Source organism: Cryptomeria japonica, chromosome 5 (assembly GCF_030272615.1).
Source record: "Cryptomeria japonica chromosome 5, Sugi_1.0, whole genome shotgun sequence".
Classification (NCBI taxonomy): Eukaryota; Viridiplantae; Streptophyta; class Pinopsida; order Cupressales; family Cupressaceae; genus Cryptomeria; species Cryptomeria japonica.
In genome coordinates, this window is record NC_081409.1 from 624,691,420 (window position 1) to 624,705,572 (window position 14,153).

A 14,153-nucleotide genomic window follows, 5' to 3' on the forward strand; every position below is an offset into this window, starting at 1 on the left:
AATTAAAATAAGGCCAAAAAGCTTAAGTATTGTGCATTATATTTTAAATATTCGTTATGACTTAAGTTCGGGCCATTTTTAAGTTATAAAGTTATCTCTCCTAGGTGACTTTACTTGGGGGCCATTTAATAATTGAAACAACTTATATTATTTGCCTAAGTTGCTAATGAGGAATCTTCTAGAAGCATCGAAGCTTTTTGGCTGTGGCTGGGTTATTATTTGAAGGGTTCGATTGAGGAATTGGATTCATTCTATTGATCATTTATTTATGAGTTTTCTCTCTGCAAGAAGGCATGTTTATGCTTTTTCCTTAGGACAAAACCCCTGAGCCTGGAACGTGGATGCAACCCCAAGGTTCTAGTTCGAATCTATTTCAATTTGTCATACCTTTGCCAGCTGCAACTACAGTCTCATATCGGAGGATGGAAGAGCCAAAAATCATAATTCATACACCAAGATTGAAGGGTTTCAAAGTGCAAATCAGGCATATTTCTCAGATCAGAATCGCACCTCACAAATCAACATCCCAACTCATTCAAAAATCTCAGGGAAACCGTTGTATTCACTGTTGCTCTCCAGTACACATGAGGTAGATTTGCTTCCATTAACATGGTTCTTGTTGCATCTAGAATAGTTCTATTCTTCCTTTCCACAACTCCATTTTGCTGGGGTGTCTCGAGTGCTGATAGTTGTCTTTTGATTCCATTCACTTCACAGAATGTATTAAATTCTCTAGATGTAAATTCTCCTCCTTGATTTGATCTCAAACATTTGATTTTCTTATCGGTTTCATTCTCTACCATTGCCTTGTATATCTTGAATCTTTCAAAAGCTTATGATTTCTATCTAAAAGTAACCCAACACATTCTAGAATAATAATCAATTATTAGCATAAAGTATCTATCTCCTTGTAGACTTATTGTTCTTGCTAGACCACATAAATCAATATGAATCTAATCAAGAATATCATTGGATTTCTCAATAATGCTCTTAAATGTTGTTCTAACTTGCTTTCCCATTTGACATTCCTTACATACCAGATTATGAGGTTTCACAATCTTAGGTAAATCCCTTACTGCCTTAGTTGAACTAATCTTTACAATGCAATCAAAATTCACATGACAAAGTCTCTTATGCCATAACCAACTTTCATCAATGTGTGCAATCAAACATGTCTTATCACGAGTATTCAAGTGAAAGATATTACCTTTAGTCTGATTACCGGTTGCAATCTCCAATCCAGTTTTGTTTATGATTTTGCATTTTCCATTCTTGAATTGTAATTAAAATCCTTTCTCCACTAACTGACCAACACTCAAAAGATTATGCTTTAAACCTTCTACATAATAAACATTGTTAGTATTATGCTTACCATCCAAAGATATATTGCCTCTTCCTTTGATTAAACAAGCTTTATCATCTCCAAACCTTACTAGGCCTCCATGAATTTCCTGAAATGATAAGAATTTTCTTTTGTCACCAATCATATGGTGCGAGCATCCACTATCTATTGTCCATTCATCCTTTTCTTCAATTTTTGTTGTCAGTGCCTTCTCTACTAGTTTGACAATAGGTGCCTATTGATCTTCTTTTATTGCAACAAAATCCCATCCATTATCTGTTGGATCTTCATCCGAATCATCTGTAACACCTTCATCTACATAGTAACATGACTTATCTCTATTTTTCTTAAATTTGTATCTCTGATATTCAAGGTTAGGCTTATATGTTCTTTTTGCTTCCTCCCTTAGTCTTGCATGTCTATCAAGACATCTAGAAGCCATATGACCAACTTTATTGCAATTAAAACATTTGAAAGGTGCTTTACCTTCATACTTACTTCATGTTGGACCTTTAGGCATGTTCCTTGAAAATAGTGCTTCAAGTTCTTCATTTTCTCTCCTCATATCTTCAAGTTCTTTTGCATAAAGTGCTTTCCAATTAGTTTTGTCAGATGATGATGATGTTGATGCTGATGATGATGCTTTGAAAGCTAAATCAGTCTTGACTATAGCAACAAGACCAAATTCCTCAAGCTCAAATGCTTAAAGTTTTCCAACCAAAGTATCTCTAGAAACTGAAGTATTAGGCATTGTTATCATTTCATTAATAGCAGCCACTTTCATTTTTTAAGCCGGTGGAAATGCTCTTAAAAATTTAGACACAATTTCATCTTCACTTAAGGATCCTCCACAACATTGTATTCCTAAAAAAATTTCATTAACTCTTTCCATAAATGTAGAAATTCTTTCATCTTTTTCCATTTTTAAATTTTCATATCTGACTCGGTAACATTAAAATTTTTATAATTTTGATAGTGGTATCTCCTTCATTTAGTGTTTCCAGTTTATCCCAAACAGCTTTAGCAGTAGATTGGTATGATAATCCCATGATTTTGTTGATTTGATAATGCGCTCAAAAGTGCTTCTCTTGCTTTGTAATGATTCTCCAAGTCCTTAGCCAATGTCGATGGACGAGGTTGATTTAGAGTAGGACCAACATAGCCATTCTTAGTAACATCCCATATATCTCTTCCAATGCAGTTCAGATGTGTTTCCATTCTGATCTTCCATATACCATAGTTAGTTCCATCAAGTTTCAGACTGTCCTTCCTGAAAATATTTGTTGCCATAGGATCTCCTAAAGCTATTAGGCTTCTGCAAAAAGAGGACTTAGCTCTGATACCAATTGTTAGGAACTAGGAAGGACAACTAAGAGGGGGGGGGTGTGAATTAGTTGTATATAATTTATAACCCAAATGCAAATTATCCTAAATTAAACTTAGTGCCAGTAAAATAGATTAACAGTTATAGCAGTACCGGTGTAACTTAATGCATAAAACAGAAAGAGAAACAACATCCACAACACATGACACATATATTTTGAAGTGGAAACCCAGTGAGGGAAAAACCACGTTGGGAAACCTTACCCATAATCAGATGATACTATTGCAGATAGTAAGTGTATACAAATGGGGTCTACACATGCAGAAAGGTCAACTGCCTAGAGCTCACTGCTCAATCACAAAATAGGAGTCACACTAACTACAATTGGATGGTTAAATCCAATGATAATGTATTGCTCAAAATAGCATCTACAATGCTGGATTTAGTACTGGTTTAAGCTCTGAACATGAGTGCCAAACACCTTCATAACCTTCCTTCAACCTTCAAATAATGTCTGCATGATTCACACAAGGATTTGCTTATTTTTGCTCTTCAATATTTGAACACACTCATACCATAATCCTATATCCCAATCTTCAATAAGATCTTACAATCACATATACAAAACCTAAGACCAAATGTATAGGTCATCTCACTAAAGATATTACAATTAAATCAATTACAAATAAGTCTTGATGTGATACAACATGTCGGCTTAATGCATTTACCACATTATCCAATCAATAAACCATCTCCATAACGTGTCGTGTTGATCTGGAATAGATATCATGTATTGGTCCATAACCTAGACCTATATGTTGGTAAAGGCAAATCTATCAACCCGATTAGACCAATAAGCAAAACACCCATTCCAAACTTCCAATCCATGTCTTCGACATAACCAAATGATCTCCAAGTGATAACAAGTCATCATCGTTGTTGGTGAACAATATATCCTGTTGGTGAACATATACTAGTGACTGTGCATAAGTCACTAACCATACTAGTGAACACAATGTAGACCTCCAAGAAGACAAGTGTTGACATCAATGACAAAACCAATACAACACATGATGAAGTCATCCATAATACCAACAACCAGCTCTTTGATTGACTTTTGGAACATACCATTGAGTCTTCTGAGTCTTGTGGACCATGTTCTTGTCTTCACCATCCTAGGGGACAAACTACAATTTAGTGCTTGACTTATTCTCCTTTACAAACAATCCTCCAGGTCTTCCTTGACAACTAGTAACACCTTTACTTCTCAAGTTATAATTGCTCTTAACTTGAGAAATTGTTGCTACTGTAAGCTCTCTAATTTCCTCTTCGATGGGTCTTCTCAAGCTCACCTCCCTAGATTGGGTATCGGTTGTATTTACTCTGAGGTTGTGAATATCTTCATCATATAAAAAGACCTCTTGGTGCTCTCTCTTACTCCATTCCCTCTGTCTATTAACATCAAGGTCTGCCCCATCTTCTTTAGAAGAAACATATCATGTATCTTCACTAAAAGCCTTGATGGAAAGCATGTTCACCATGTGATTAGACTCATAGTTGTCTTATCATCAGCTAGCGTATATTTCATTTGATTTCTCCATGGCTTTAGCAATGGCACATTGTGTTTGGACATGTGGTAAATTACATACAACGCACCATGGATTTTCTTCAGCAATATTTGCACCTGGTTTCTTTAAAGGGTTAGGAGTCTTATTGTTATTTCAAGGTCTTAAATTGTTTCTTTGGGGGTTTCCATCCTTCCGGTTTGTATAATAGGGCATGTCATGCAATCTTGGCCTATCATGTCTCGGATAACTAGGTTTGTCTTGAGATAATCCCTTCTCATTTCTAGCAATCTTGTAATTTAGATCTTTTATTGCACTCATAACTTTATCAATCTTGTCTTCTTTCTTATGTTGCCTTCTACATGATGTACCTTAAGGTTTTGCAAAATCCTAATAGCATCCCTCCTCGCTACCTTACTAGAAGCTTTTCTAATGTTCTCAATAGTGAGGGCGCCCTTGAATGCTTCACTCAAATTTGGGGGAGTCCTAGGTCTTAGCTCATAACCAACCTTTGGATCAAATGAATTATAATAGTAAACCAAACACATAGGGTCAGTTGGCTTCAAAAGAGGTGGTATCTTATTGTATAATTTGATAAATCTATTGTTGAAACACATCACTTCTTTACTTTGCCCCTTTTTTATATTTGTGATCTCATGCATAGCAAATTTGGGATTAGAATGGTCACCATATTGATCCTTGATACAGTCTCTTGAAGTCATAGAAACACCTTGTAGATACATTTGGAAAACTTATATATCATTCCTAGGCATCATCAATAAGTGAGTGCATAAAGAGTTTCATGAACACATCTTTGTGTTCCACTTCAAATTTATCCATAACATTTTGGAATACTCTAATACGCTCTTCACCAGTTACTGCATTATTTCCTGAAAAACTTAGGCAATGCATACCTCAACTCATTATTGATTACATTTGGGTAACCCTGAATCCTTATGAAATCAATTTGCATATATCGGTCTAATTGCATTGGTCTTCTAGCAAATGGATTCAATGGTGAGTTCAAGACTTGATGTTGTTGTTACAAGTTCCCTTGGAGATTAAAGGGATTTGCATTTCCTTGGTTGAAGTGATGCTAAGGGGCCTAGTTGTATTGCCGCTATTGATTTTTCATTTGTTGTTGATGTTGTAAATATTACAAATATTGTTGGTAAACATTTTACCCCCATAGGGTTCATTGGAGGATATTGCAGTGGAGGAAGAAATTGTCCATAACCAGGTCTATTAAAAGGATTATGCATGTTTTGTTGTTGTCCAACCCCTACATGGCTAGTAGCAATATACTAACTACCCATGATAGGTATATTCAAACTTGCGGAAACACATAACACATTGGTGGCTATAGTAATTTGAGGAGCTAACATAGGTACAATACTCATTGCAACACATGACACATTTATTTGGGAGCTTGACTGAGCATTGCTTGTTGGTTGTGAAGTAATAATGCTTACCATTGGAGTTGATGGAGAGGTACTTGCAACTGTAGAGGTGGGTATGTTTGAAACATTTGATATAGAATGCATTGGTGTAGGTGGTACTATGGGGTTAGAGATTGAGGCACTTGACATTATAGGACCTCTAATTGTCCTAGTGGTATTGTATCCACTAGACAAAGGTGGTAGAGACATGGTTGACTAGGAAGATAAACTAAGTATTTCCTTCGCCATTGCTTCCCTTTCTCTCGTGAGCTGCAATATGAATTTTTATGCTCTCATTTGCTCCAGTTCTTATTGTAACTCTTGCTCTGTAGGCTCTCTAGACACGGTCCTAGATGTGGAACATGTGTTGGCATCAAAAAACTAAACTAAGCATGTGACTTGGGAACCAAGATGACTCATTGACAATGAGGTAGTCACAACTACCTCTGAATTCAACCTATTCTGGGCATTTGCCAATTGTTCAACATACCTAGCTTCACATTCCCTCGGAATCCTAACATTTTCAATATTTGCATATAATTTATCCCAGACCATCTTTGCTTGAATAGGGTCCATATAAAATGGGTCAGAAGGATTTCTACCAGCCATTGGAAAGGTTTGACGAAAATAAAGGTTCTCTCTAGGTGATGAGTCTTCACCACTAGTATTGTCTATCCCATGTATGGGTGTGTGTGAATAACTAAAGTAATTTTCAGAAATCCCTTTTCCCTTCTGATAACTTTGTAACTGTAGTCTACCCTCTAAGCTATCTAATGGAATTTCATAACTACATTTTACCAAATATGAAGTAGACAAAGATTCCGAGGTACCTTTATTTTTCACCTTCCACCCACTAATACAAAAAAAATAATATATGACTAAAAAAACTACTAAAAATTGCATATAAATGACTAATCTTGGTCACATGACCATTACTAGTTTAAAAATGACTAGAATTTGGTCATTTTTACTTGTTGTGACTAAAAGTTTAAATAATTTCTCCCCATTAAAAAAAACTTCCAGCCACAACCCTAGTGGGTTGTCAAATGAATCTCATCCATTAGATTGTTTTAATCTCTACCATTGGATCTTAGGGCTCAATGGAAAACCCTATATTCTACTTGATAGAAAGAAAAGAATTTCTAACCCTATTCTCTTGCACATTTGTTCAATCTCTCTAACCCTAGTGTGTACACACACACACACACACACACACACACACACACACATATATATGTATATGTGTGTGTGTGTGTGTGTGTATACATATACATATACATATATGTATATGTACACACACACACACATATTATTTCCCCCCTTTTCCTTGATAACTCTTGTTTAAAAAAAAATACATTTTCAATTGTCTCAAATAAATAAAACTTAAATAATTTCTCTCCCCATTAAAAAAACCTTTTAGTCACAACCCTAATGGATTGTGCAATGAATCTCATCTATTAGACTGTTTTAATCTTCGTCGTTGGATCTTAGGGCTCAATAGAAAACCCTAACTTCTATTATGATATAAATAAAAGAATGTCTAACCCTATTCTCTCATTTCCACGTTTGCTCCACGTTTGTTCAAGCTCTCTAACCCTAGCCTCCTCCATGGAAGCCATTATTGTAGGTTGATTTTCTTTTCTTTCCCTCTTGTTTTCGTAGAGATAACTCTTGATCTAATGCATATTTTCCTTATTTTTTTGTAGATGTCTCAAGTGTGGACTCGGAAAGAGTGGCGAGCATGAAAAATTCATTGTTGCAGGTTGATTTCTTTTATTTCCCTCTTGTTTTCACAAAGATTGTTGGCAAGAGACACTACACAGGTCATCCGGTGTTGTCATTGATGGAAACTCAAGTCAATTATCCCATATGTAGTGATTGATTTCCTATACCGGAAGTCACTTTGAAGATTTGGTTAAGTCTGGTGAGTTAGAATAGAGCATCCGATAGAATATAGTATTTTGGTTGGAATTTCATTTATGTTGAATATTTTCTGTTGCAGAGCTAGAGGAAGATAGTTAGTTGTCTGGAGTACCTTATTCCAGAATCTTAGCCTCTGGTGATGATTGTCGTGTGAGTTAGAAGATATACTGTACAAGTTTTTGGGTTGAACAGTGTGGTATGGACATCTTGGATAGTTGATCATTGTGTGGAATTAATGGAGTAATTTTGGTGATTGTTGTTGTGATCGAGGATGTTTACATGACATGTAGAAGACCTAATTTCATGTTGCGAATATGTAAGACCAGTGGATATGATAATTTTGGATATTAGTGTGTGTGTGGAAATTACTTATGATTGATTGTGCGTAGTTTCACTTGGAAAGTTAAGGATTTATGCTATGGAATATCACACAATAGTGGGATAGAGCAGTGTAAGAGAGAAGTGTGAGATTAAGTGTTTGTGCTTAACCGGAACTATACTTTAGCATTTGTAGATGTTGTTTTTCAGTTCAGACATTCCAATTGTCTTTTGTAAAAAATATTATAAGATAGTGAGTCTTCCTAGGGTTGTAGCCCTTGATATTTCAAGAAGTGAGCTCTAGGCAGTGTTCCTGAATGCATGCACATTCCCAATGTAATATTTTTATACTTCTACAGAGTATATTTATATTGCGAGTCTCATCCCCACCATGGTTTTTCCCTTGACCGGGTTTTCCACGTATAAAAATCTTGGTGTTATGGTGGCATGAATATTTGCTCTATGTGTTTGCATCTCTCTCTTGTTGATTTGCTTTAAGTGCTTGAAGGATCAATTTAATAAGGTTAAAAATTGTAAAACATTGATCCCCCCCCTCTCAGTGTTTCTTGATTCTAACAAGTGGTATCAGAGCTAGGTCACATGTTCAAACCCCTCGCTTGCGCTGGGGGGATTGTTGCAAGGTGTTTGTCCTTGGTCTCCTTATGTTGTGCAACACAATGCTCGGGTTTGTGACATGGCTTAACTGGCTCCTATGGATTCTATAAGTCTAGTGGTTGTATCAGGCATTAACAGGGCAATCTTTTGGTGCAACAAAAACCACACTTGTAACAGAGATAACCCTTGATCTAATCCATCTTTTCCTTTCTTTTTTTGCAAATATCTTAGGTGTGGACTGGGAAAGAGTGGCGGACATGAAAATTCCATAGGGTTTCTTTTCTTTTTAATTTGCAGGATTTAATATATATATATATTTAGAGTGAGGGGTTTGAAACTCATCCCTCCCCCCTTTTTGGCCCTACCATGAGGACCTACGACCTCCATGGAGGTCGCAACCCCCATGGTTGTGGGTGTTGTGGCTCCTATGAAGGTTGCAACCCCCACAGGAAGTGGGTGTTGCAGCCCCCATGGAGGTTGCAACCCCCACAACTTGTGGGTGTTGTGGCCTCTTGGGGTCGTAGTCCCCCTCGGGATGTCAACACTTTATCGGACTACATTGTTAGTCACACACTAAGAGAGGGCAACTCTGTTGCTGACATGTTAGCAAATATGGGCTGCGATGGCGTTTCAGTGGAGTCGGTCGCAATTCCTACTAAACTGTCTTCTTTTCCCCAATTGCTTGAATTAGTACAAAAGGAAAGTACAACACTCTTATCATAAGCTACTTCTTATTAAATACTCGCATGTAAGCATTTAATCAGTGCTTATGAACAAGAAGGTTGATAGGACACTTGTATTTATGCTTTTAAATGCATTTTGTAGATGGCATGTATGGAACTTTAGTGCAAAGTACTTGGGGATTTCCATAACGTCACTTAACACGGGGAAAAACAGACTTAGGCCTCTCACACATCCCCTTGACTACATTATGGTCACAAAGTTAATGCAAGAATTGCAAACATGATCCTAAAGTCCAATCATTTATTGCACTTTGAGATGGTACTTTTTGTTTATAAATGGAACCAACTTGCTCTTATACACACAACTCTCAGCGGAAATTTTCAAAATTTAAATTTTTGAAGTATCTCAGTGCTCTGCAATATGGAGAACCGCTCTTGCAGAGGATGCAGGCAAATACACTAGGAGTATATGCCATGGAATGACGGGGTTTTAGTGCAAATTTCAGAACCTTCGACGACTTTTCATGGACACATCAATGACAGGGACCTTGACCAACTTTTTCTTCTACACAATCCACAATTGAGAAGAGTTGTCAAAGACTTCATTGGTGAGGAGATGTTATCCCCTTAAGCCAAAAGGATTATGTATCCCTATCAACTTCTCAGTTCCTTTTTGTCAAATGCTTTGGATCTCTTGCAATCTATTCCTCTGCTTGAATTAGTGTTCTTCAAATTGGTAAGACAAGATGTGCTTGCTCCAACCTCGTTCCATGAAGCCCTGGCAAAATATAATCTATGGTAGGGGTCGACTCTCCTTGGGGGCCTCTTTCCACATCACTTTATTCAATCTAGCCATGCTTACATGGTACTCTATGACTGAATAAAACATGCCCTCGAACGACAAAACTTTCGCCATGTGAAGAACGACTTGCATCAATTCGATAGACAATTGGATGACCACATTGTGCACAGAGTCAAAATTAAAGTTGGGGCTCTAATGGAGATCCTAGAAATAGACAATGTTGACCCCTGTGTGCCAATTTCACAACCTATATAAAGGGGTCGGGCTACAGATAGGGTTCTAGACCTCAACGTACTGGTGTAGGATGAAGCCATGGGATGGACTACCCCATTTATGCCTACCTTCGATGCCCCTATAATTCAGACCCAGGAAGACGCTGCCATGGTCAAGTAAAGTTATTCTGGCTTTGTTTTTTGCTACTCAGAATATGCTCCTTTTTTACGGCTGGAAAATCTAATGGCAACCAGTACAACCCAAATTTTTTTGACTGCCCCTTGCTTTCCAGTGTTGGCTCTTGCGTTTATTTCTACTGGTATATTAGAACTGGTAGAGGAGTCATCCTCTTAGCTTGTTGGCTAGCACTGGCATTGGAGGCTTTTCTTTTTTATGAACCGGTTATGAGGACAATAGACCGGTATCAAAGTACCAGTACAACATAACCGGAAACTGGTCATGGCAGCTCTTCAGTGTTCCGACAACCATATTCCCGCTTCTCAATCTCCACGGCAACCGGTTGTGGGGGTTGGATTTTTATGGTTTCCTCTGGTCTCATCCCGACCTATTACTCCAATTTTGGCCCCTAAGAGGCTCATTCTACAGGCAGTCCCTATCTATCTCTCCGGATTCGGGGGGCTTCTTCTCATAGCCTCCTTCCCCTTTTTTCATTGTATCTGAGCAAGGATATAGGGTTTTCTTCCTGATTCTTTCCCTATTGAGCTCTTGAATCAGTTTTCTTATATATATATATATATATATATCAGTGGCTTGCCACTTTTGCCAAAAATAAAAAAATAAAAAATTATATATATTATAATATATAATATATATGATATTTATATTTTATATATATATGATATTTATTTTATATTATATATATATATATATATATATATATATAGAGAGAGAGAGAGAGAGAGAGAGAGAGAGAGAGAGAGAGAGAGAGAGAGAGAGAGAGAGAGAGAGAGAGAGAGAGCAAAATGTTTTTTTCTTTTACTTGCAGCAGATAAAATTGTGTGTGTGTGTGTGTGTGTTGTAAATTTACCTATGAGTTTGGCAATATAAACATCCATATGCATATAAATATAACTTCATATTCAACCAGTTTTTTTTTTAAACTCTAAATTTAATGAAAATCAGTGAATAAAAATATAACTAAATATACTAAATTTAATGACAATATAACTAAATATACTACCAATGGATGAAAGTGAATGAAACTGACTAAACATACCACCAATTGATAGCAATTAATAATTGCAATGACTAAATAAATGACCAATTAACAACAATCAATGACTAAATATACTACCAAATTGATCAATCAAAACAACCAATAAATGACTAAAAATGGTTTAGTCATAAATCTGGTCGCATTATAAATGATTGACAATAAACTAATAATGGTCACGAGACCAAGATTAATCATTTATATGTAATTTTTAGTAGTTTTTGTAGTCATTTATTGTTGGTTTTGTACTAGCGTAGGGTTACACTTTCTCCATTCAAAATTTTAATTTATGAATCACTTAGGTTATATTTTAAACTACTATTTGAAGACTACTTGAAACATTGCAAATTATTTATTCTTCATTTTAGGGGATAAAAGAAATTTCATAATTTGTTGGAGTAATAATTGCTTTGGTAAACAAGCCAAGTGATGAAGCACAAACATGTCAAATGAATGGTTAATATAATGCCTCCAAATATAGATAATCATAGGATGTCATAACTACATAATAAGCTTTACTCAACACTCATGTCTTCAATTAGTAAACTTCCCCTCACTCATAGATTTTCTATTTAGCTTGATTAAGCTTCAATGAGGTTACAATTGTCCTTCAAGGCTATGTATCATGAGTAAAGTGTAGGCTACATCCTTGATTTTGTGGCATAGTGTGATGAGTTACCATGTTTGTAGTTTATTTGAAGATAATTTTTTTTTTTTGCATTGTCTTCTTAATCCTTGCAATATGAGACATGACATATGCATGTGAGCACACACCGATGTAAGACAAAATTGAATTGAGGATGTGTTTATCTTGTGATATGAACTTCCTATCAATGTTATAATACCTTCATGACAAGATTTAATTATTTGTGACATTTTATTAAAATGTCATAGAATTTATATGTGTGCCTTTTTTCATTTATAGGTTGTAAACTATGAGGGAATACTTATCCCTTATATTCACTTCACAAGCAATTGTCATTCAAGTCATGTAGATCACGTCAAAAATTGAGTTTATTTACTTTGCAATTAAAATTTATAGAACTAATAGAAACTAGTGAAAAATTATTTTTATTTAGCATAGTGGAGATCATTTTATACAATGTATATGATAGTTGATAATCAACCAACCACACAATAATTGCATATACAATTAATAACCAACCACACAACAATGCAATTAATGGTGGCTGACTATTGGAAGGAGGGTAAGTGGGTGAATCTTTCTATTGTTAATCCTTCTTTTACTCACTTGCAGCTTTCCCTAAATTCTTTTGGTTTGGAGGATGGTGTGGAAGATGAGCTTATTTGGAAATTCACTCCTAATGGGAAGTTTTATGTTGCTTTTGTGAATTGTTGTAATGAACTCCATGTTTCTTGGTGTTTTAAGGTGTGGATCAAGGACCTCTCTCCTAAGGTCAATATGTTTTTTTGGCTCCTATTTCTTAATAAAATCTTAACTATGAACAATCTTGTTAAGAGAGGCTTTTCTATCCCAAATAGATGCTACTTGTGTATGAGAGATACTAAATCTATTGATCATTTGTTTTTACACTGCTCTTACACTTCTGAGATTTGGGGTCTGGTGCTTTAGAAATGGGGTCTTACTGGACTCTCTCGGGGGCAATAAAGGAGTTTGTTCACCAATGGAACCCGCCCTCAATAAATCTTCTCCCAAAGAAGCTATGGTCCTTTGTGTTTCCTCACATGGTGTGGGATTTATGGAAAGAACATAATAATCGTATCTTCAAGAATATCCATCTCCCTCCTTATATTCTCTTCAAGAAAAATTCTATAGCCATCTATGATAATCTCTCGACTATTAAAGCTCCAATGTTCTTTTTCAAAGTGGAATCCTTAAGGAGTATGAAGCCAATGTTGTCAAGGATTGGGATTTTGGTCAAACCTAAGGTCAATCCTAGGGACAATATTAGTTGGAACTTTCCACCCCAAGGATGGGTGAAAATCATTTTTGATGGTGCGGCTAGCGGGAACCTTGGTCAAGCTGGTTGTGGAGGGGTGATACGGGATCACTATGGCAACTTCATTTTTGCTACTACTCTCCCTCTTGGAAAACATACTAATAATGTTGCAGAAGCTATAGGATCCTATCATGGCTTAAAAATTTCTAAAAAAAACAACTTTAAGCTTCTTTGGGTCGAGGGGGACTCAAAGAATATTATCAACTACCTAAAGGGCAAATCTACTCCAACTTGGAATGTTGATATGGATGAAGAAGGCAAAATATATTATTAAAACCTTTTATAGATGCATTATTGTTCATGTATACAGACAAGCCAATGTGGTGGCCAACTTCCTTGCCAATAGAGGAGTGACGTGTAAAGCTCATCTTAGATGGACCCATGGTGATAGGGCAGACTCAGAATTTGCTATGCATTTGTTCTATGAGCGAAGTCAGGGGAGTAAATTTAATGATAACTTGTGCCATAATGACTCTGAGTGTTTCTAGAGTTATTGATACCTTCCTTTTTGAGACAGGTGGCCAGAGAGGACATGAGAATCGATGCAAACTTATTTCGCATGCTTTGTGGGCGATTTTAAACATTTTCTGGAGTCTTGCTTTCACTCTGAAAATTATTTGTAGAGAGTGTTACAGAGAGCAAGATAGAATGGGTGGTGCGAGAAAAAGAATTGAGCCACCTAACTATGTGTAGTTGAATAATGAAAAGAAGAT